Source organism: Phyllopteryx taeniolatus, chromosome 10 (assembly GCF_024500385.1).
Source record: "Phyllopteryx taeniolatus isolate TA_2022b chromosome 10, UOR_Ptae_1.2, whole genome shotgun sequence".
NCBI classification, from domain to species: Eukaryota; Metazoa; Chordata; class Actinopteri; order Syngnathiformes; family Syngnathidae; genus Phyllopteryx; species Phyllopteryx taeniolatus.
This window is the reverse complement of record NC_084511.1, coordinates 17,414,992-17,421,506: the sequence shown is the minus strand read 5'-3', so window position 1 is coordinate 17,421,506 and position 6,515 is coordinate 17,414,992. Positions and strand designations below refer to the sequence as shown.

At 43.0% G+C, this 6,515-nt stretch overlaps 1 long non-coding RNA gene across 3 annotated transcripts; it reads left to right on the top strand.

The window, feature by feature from the left end:
* Window positions 1–3,221: 3,221 nt before the first annotated feature.
* Window positions 3,222–6,028, top strand: LOC133484797 (uncharacterized). 3 transcript variants are annotated; one of them, XR_009790500.1, is made up of 4 exons: window positions 3,222–4,168; window positions 4,247–4,422; window positions 4,782–4,875; window positions 5,039–6,028. It is a non-coding gene; the product is annotated as an uncharacterized LOC133484797 (long non-coding RNA). The 3 variants fall into 3 exon arrangements; XR_009790498.1 differs by having other exon boundaries at window positions 4,744–4,875; XR_009790499.1 differs by lacking the exon at window positions 4,782–4,875.
* The last annotated feature ends 487 nt before the right edge of the window (window positions 6,029–6,515 follow it).

Below are 6,515 nucleotides of genomic sequence, written 5' to 3'. Positions count from 1 at the left end.
TGCACCTTATGGTCGTGAAAATACGGTAGGTGTTATCCACTGCTCCGCGACGAATGAGGTTCAAGCTAAACGAGCTTGTGCAACATACCAGAGGCTTCTTTATTACACGTAAGAGCCTTGTAATCTGGGAAGTTAACCCGTGTGGGGTTTATTTGCGGCATACTGAAGGCAACTGAATCCACTTAAACAAAAAAATCTAGTATACAAATATTGTAAAATGTATTAAGACAAAAGTCATTGGAAATACATTTAAAGGTGTCCTTCCATCCGAATCCTTTTTTTTAATATAGTTTTATGCAAAACACAGGTCAAAATGAGTCTGTGACATGGTTTAAGTTTGACATCTAAGCAGTTTGTTGTTTGAATGCAAAAGGCAATAAACGGCATAAGGCTAGCAAAATAGGTGGATTTGAAACCACTGACATTGTGACATACTGTAGTTTTGTCAATTCATTCAAAGTACCTTCCCAACCTCTCAACTCAACTGAACGGCAACACGGCATTTCCAGGTTTTAAGCGTGCGAGTCTTAACCATTGCCAAGCCATAAAAATACAGTCTCTAAAATATACATATGTTATTTTACAACAAGACAGTACTTGACTATATTCATAATTTATGATGTACAGTGTTGCCACAGTTACCTTGAAAAAGTAACTGAGTTACTTTACTGATTACTTGATCTTAAAAGTAACTTAGTTACTTTGCTGATTACTTGATTTCAAAATTAACTAAGTTAGAAAAAAGTAACTTTTTAGTTACTTTTGGCAGCTGCCAAGTGGCAGGAATATTACTTATCCACAGTACAAAAAAAGCATTAGCTTAACCATAACCATTACTTGGTAATGTACGCCACACAAGTTGCAAAATTATGTCATCAACATGAAGCAATAACTTAAATATTAGTGTAGTTGTAGCCACATTAAATCAGCAACTTAGTGGAGACTTGACATGCCAACATAATACAGTAAGTTATAAATGTAAACAAGCACACCATTCTTAGTACACTGCCGATTGTGGTCCATGAAAGCAACTGTGTGTGTGTGTGCGTTCCTTTATGTGTGAGTGTACGTAAACATAAAAGTGAGTGTCTCACACACACACACACACCATTGCTCCCACCACAGTAATTTTGATGCGAAGAGCGAGAAAGTTTTTTCTTACTACGTGACATCAGCCGTGCAGCGTGTTCAACCAGATCACAGACGAAGTTGAGAGTTTTCACTTTTCATTGTAAATATTATTTAAGATAAGTATTGTAAGACCTGAGTCACTGATGGTGTAGTGGTACACTCGCCTGACTTTGGTGCGGGCAGCGTGGGTTCAGTTCCCACTCAGTGATGGTGTGAATGTGAGTGCGAATGGTTATCCGTGTCTATATGTGCCCTGCGACTGACTGGCGACCAGTTCAGGGTGTAGTCCGCCTTTCGCCCGAAGTCAGCTGGGATAGGCTCCAGCGTCCCGCGACCCTAACCAGGATAAGCGGTGTTGAAATGGATGGATTGTAAGACCTTGCGATTGGCTGGCAACCAGTTCAGGGTGTACTCCGCCTCCTGCCCGCTGATAGTTGGGTTAGGCTCCAGCACGCCTGCGACCCTAGTGAGGAGAAGCGGCTCAGAAAATGGATGGATGGATGGATGGATGGATTGTAAGACCTTCAGTGAGTCAGTCCTTACCCTCCATGACCGATTGATGATCGCGCACTCGGTATAAATAATATGCATTGCGTGTTTAACACGCCAGTAAAACTGTATTCCTAATGTGTAAATAAAAACGTGACATCAAATACACTTTTTACTCAGGAAAATAACAAAAATAGTGTGGCGACAGTGAAATCGTGCATTTCTTTGCCCTTTCATGGTACTGCACAGTCACTGTGCATCGTAGAATCAACAATCACTTCCCATTCGCTTTCTGCTGTTCATTGGAGAAAATAGTGGTTTCGGTTAAATGCGGTTGCACATTTGGACTGCTCTTTGTTTGAGTCATCAGCTACAAATTACTGTTTGGTGAGAGACATTGATGATGCAAAAGTAACTATTGTTGGATTGAAGAAGTAACTGTAGTCTAATTACTTTCACGGGAAAAGTAACGCGTTACTTCACTTGTTACTCAAAATGGCAGATTTTTTTACTAATGTGTTACTTTGTAACGCGTTACCGGCATCACTGATGATGTAACAGTGGATGAAGTAGCGAAGCTTGCAATCAGTTTCGCCAGCGATGATCATCGCGGCAGGTTCAATTCCAATGAATGGGAGCGGATGACGAGCATAACCTCAAAATATCAGTCTTTTCATTTTCACCCACGTTGCCTTTCTGATCACGTTCCCTATTAGTGGGCCAACAATCCAACGCTTGGTGAATTGTGCTTCACAATGATCGTAATTAAGGCTCTGACTCAGGTTATATATCGCCACTCGCTATTCGTGAGGACGTAAACGAGCAAATAACGAATCAATTTGATTTACTATTACTGCAAAATAATAGTCCAACAAATGGAAAGTCCCATGTGATTATTTGAAAACTATCTATTGAACTGGTAAGCGAGTATGCTGGTATGTTTTGACTAATGATTGACAAGTTTTAGCTGCATCTCCATGCAGAAAAGTTTTACTTTTTAGTTTAAAATGGCTTACTTTAACAATGATTCCTCACCGTCGCTTGGCTCCAGGTAGACGGTAAATCCTCAAACCGGATCAAACTGCCGCCTTTCAAGCTAACCTGCTGGCTACCTAGTCGCTGTAACTTCATGGCACGCTCTGTTGGCTCAACATTCTCCCGTTAAATCTGCTGCCGCAGTCGCCTTCTCCAGCGATGGAACCATTTCCACTTCCATTGTATCCATGCAGCTCATTGGAGAGCTAGGCTAAAAGCAATTCTCCTTCAGCTCTGACCCCTTTTTTTTTTTATTTTCCAAACAAACTTTATGGAGCTTTCGCTGAATCCACAATGCGTACATGTGTCAGGTCTGCTGTCTCATCACCCTGAGCAAAGCCACAGTGTGTGTGTGTGTGTGTGTAAGTGTGTGTGCGTGTGTATATGTGTGGATGCATTTGTGAGTCCTTGGAGGTGTGGCGTGGGTGGGTGTGTGTGTGTGCGCGCGCATGTTTGTGAGTCCTTGCAGGTGTGGCGAGTTGAACTCAGCAGCTGTACTCCATCTCCAATCAGCTGCCCTTCTTAAACTGGCGTTGAACTCCACTGTGCTTCCAGATTGTCAACTCTCTATGAAGAGTTTGAACATCTAGCCACTCAGCCCATTTGTAAAAGAAACATTTTATTTTATTTATTTTTCTTTCTTTCTTTCTTTCTCTTTTGCTCAGCCTGCTACCTTGTCCATGCTCGGTGCAAGCCTGCTCATTCCCAGCACCCCGTCCACCTGGATTCAGCTATCAGATCTGTTCCCTGACTAGCACCAACCCTTACACCACCTGTTGTGCAATAAACTTCCACGGCGGTTGCGGAATGGCCAAACCGTCATCTAGAAGAGCGCTGCAACGTTTCCTCTGAGGTGGGAGTTGGCGCAGTGCTGTCCCAGCAGTACCCGGGGGATGGTAAGGTCCACCCTTGTTAGGCAGAAAGAAATTACAGGATTGGCGACAGAGGACTCCTGGCGGTGAAGATGACTTTGGAGGAATGGCGGCAGTTTCTGGAAGTAGCTGAACACCCATTCGTTGTGTGGACTGATCATAAAAACCTGCAATACATATGCTCCGCCAAGAGACTGAGCTCCCGTCAAGCAAGGTGGGCCTTGTTTTTCGATCACTTCACCTACTGTCCAGTATCCCAAAACGTCAAGCCTGATGCCCTGTTCTGTCAGTTCACTGCAGGGGGCACCAAACCATCTTGCCTCCTACTTGCTTTGTAGCATCTGTAACCTTTTAGATTGAGGCACTGTTGAGCGGGACCCAGGTTGGACAATCTGTTCCTGGTGGGACCCCACGGAATTGTTTTTGTCCCCGACTCTATCCGCTCTCAGGTTTTTCAGTGGGCCCAGTCCTCACGGCTCACCTGACATCCCAGAATTCCTTCGTCAAAATTTCTGGTGCCCCACTATGGAGAAAGACACCTGATCATTTGTCTCAGCCTGCATGGTATGTGCTCAAAATCAGCCATCTGCTAAACCCAGCTCTGATCTGCTTCATCCACTTCCCATCCTCTGGCGTCCATGGTAACACATTGCTCTGGATTTTGTTAGCTGACTTCCTCCATCCAAAGCTAACACTGTCATTCTTACAATTGTTGACAGCTTATCAAAAGCAGCCCTTCCCAGGCTCCCGTCTGCCAAAGAAACCGCGGATCTATTGGTCTAGCATGCCATACCTTCCGACAGCAGCCCCGAGTTCACCTCACCTGTTTGGAAGGCATTAGGCATTGGCCTGAGCTCTCATCTGGATACCATCCTCAGACCAATGGTCAATATGAGTGAGTTGGAAAATTTATGTTACATGTATACCAAATATTACTTCTATTAGTTGTGACTACTAGCTTTTTTTGCCATGTTGTGACTCCATTCTGATAAAGATAAGTTCGAGTGCAGCTGGACAAATTTTCTTTCCTTTTCTTGTCTGTCTCTCTTACTTCTTTATAATGGTGTTTCTTTGCTTGCTCTTTAGTAAGGGATGACGACTTGTACCTTTTCCTCTGTTTGCAAAGATTTCTTCTTTTTTGTCATAAAACCCCACAAATACAAGATTACTTCCTTACTTATTTTGTCATGAAAAAATATGACAAAAAAATGAATAGAGACAAGCTCACGCCCCTCTGGTCCGGTCCTCTGCAAGATCTCTGGTACAAGCAAACTGTCAACGCATCCCTGCACCTACTTACTCTGTTGGTCCAAAGGTGTGGCTCGGCACAAAGAATCTACCACTCAAGGTAGATTGTTATTGGCCCCTTTTGAGATTGAGGTTCTTGTAAATCCCATGTGATGTGCGCATCAAGCTCCCTGCCACTCTGTGTTCACCCAGTCTTCCATGGCTCTCAGATTTAAGCCTGTTTCATCGAGCACTCTGCCCCCCCCCCCCTCTTTCTTTTTCAGTCTCCCACAGCAATTAGCACATCCAATGTAACAGGATTCCACTACAGCTTGAAGCAAACGTGGGACTGGATAGTAGCAAACAGCGACATGGGATAAACAACTCAAATCGCTGATGTTCAGTAACACTTTCAAAAATAATTATTGCCTTATTTTGTTAACACTACAGTGAACCTCTGCTGTTTCACAGTTTATCATTCGTAGCCCTGCTATTTTGAAGATTTCTAAGCAATTGTTTTTAGACTAAGGCAAGTCAGAATTTAGTTGCACGCCTCCAGCTGTGCTGCAATATGCTGAGGTCTATTAGAAGAGATTCAGTGAAAATAACAGCAAGAAGCAGATGCCCCTTCAATGTAGTACAATACCATATTTTTCCATTTTAATATTTGTTGTTCCCACAGAGCAGAGACTATATGCCTGCGAGTATTGTTTTATGCTCTTGTTTGTATGTTGCTGCTCTGTGTGTTAAAGTTGCAATTGTTTGAAAGTTTAACATCTATGCTAATTTATAGTGGCCAACATGTGAACACGCATGCCCCACAGTTCAGAGGTCGTGGGTTCAAATCTGGGGTGCAGTCTTCCCGGGTGGAGTTTGCATGTTCTTCCTGTGCCTGCGTGAGTTTTTTTCCGGGTACTTCGGTTTCCACCCACATTGGATAGTAGGTTAATTGAAGACTCCAAGTTGTTCGTAGGTGTGAGTGTGAATTTATTTGTATGACTTGTTCAAGGTCCAAAGTCAGCTAGGATAGGCTCCTGTACACCTGTGACCCTAGATAAGTGCTACAATGGATGGATCTCTGCTATCCATTTCCCTCTGATTTTTTTTTTTTAAATCTTTATTAAACCTGTCCTTTTCGGCTGCTTGGTCATTCAGTATGGAGGATGTATGCCTTTGCCAGAAGCTGTGCAACAGGGGAGTTTTATATACTGCCTCTGTGGTTATTTGCATTATGATGGGTATTTATTGAAAATTCTAGTAGGACAGAACGATGTTTGGGGGGGGAGAGATGGGGGGGGGGGGGGGGGGGGGTGGGGGGGGAATAAGCAGAAGCACATGGCTGAAAGTACTGCGACCTACATACTGTGTGTGTTGCTGAAATGCTTCCACACTATAGAATCACAGTAGTAAAGGCTTTTTCACACTGCACTTTTTTTATTATTTGTTTTTATTAACTACAAATAACTCTTTGCTGTGCTACAGTATGTATTCCTTACTATGTATTTTAACAACATATGCAGTGTTTCTTCATGCTTGGTTCTTTAATTGTTTTTGTATATGCAAAGATCATTTTACACTTGAGACCATGTGAGTCCCAGGATGCACGTCTGGGAAGAATGAAACCCTGCAACTTATCATCACGGAGCACAGATACAGTAATCCTCGGCTATGTGACGGTTGTAGATTCGCGGTCCTGCTATATTGCAGATTTTTTATTTGTACATTTTTTCAGTATATTTGCATTATCCATTGCTCTTACTC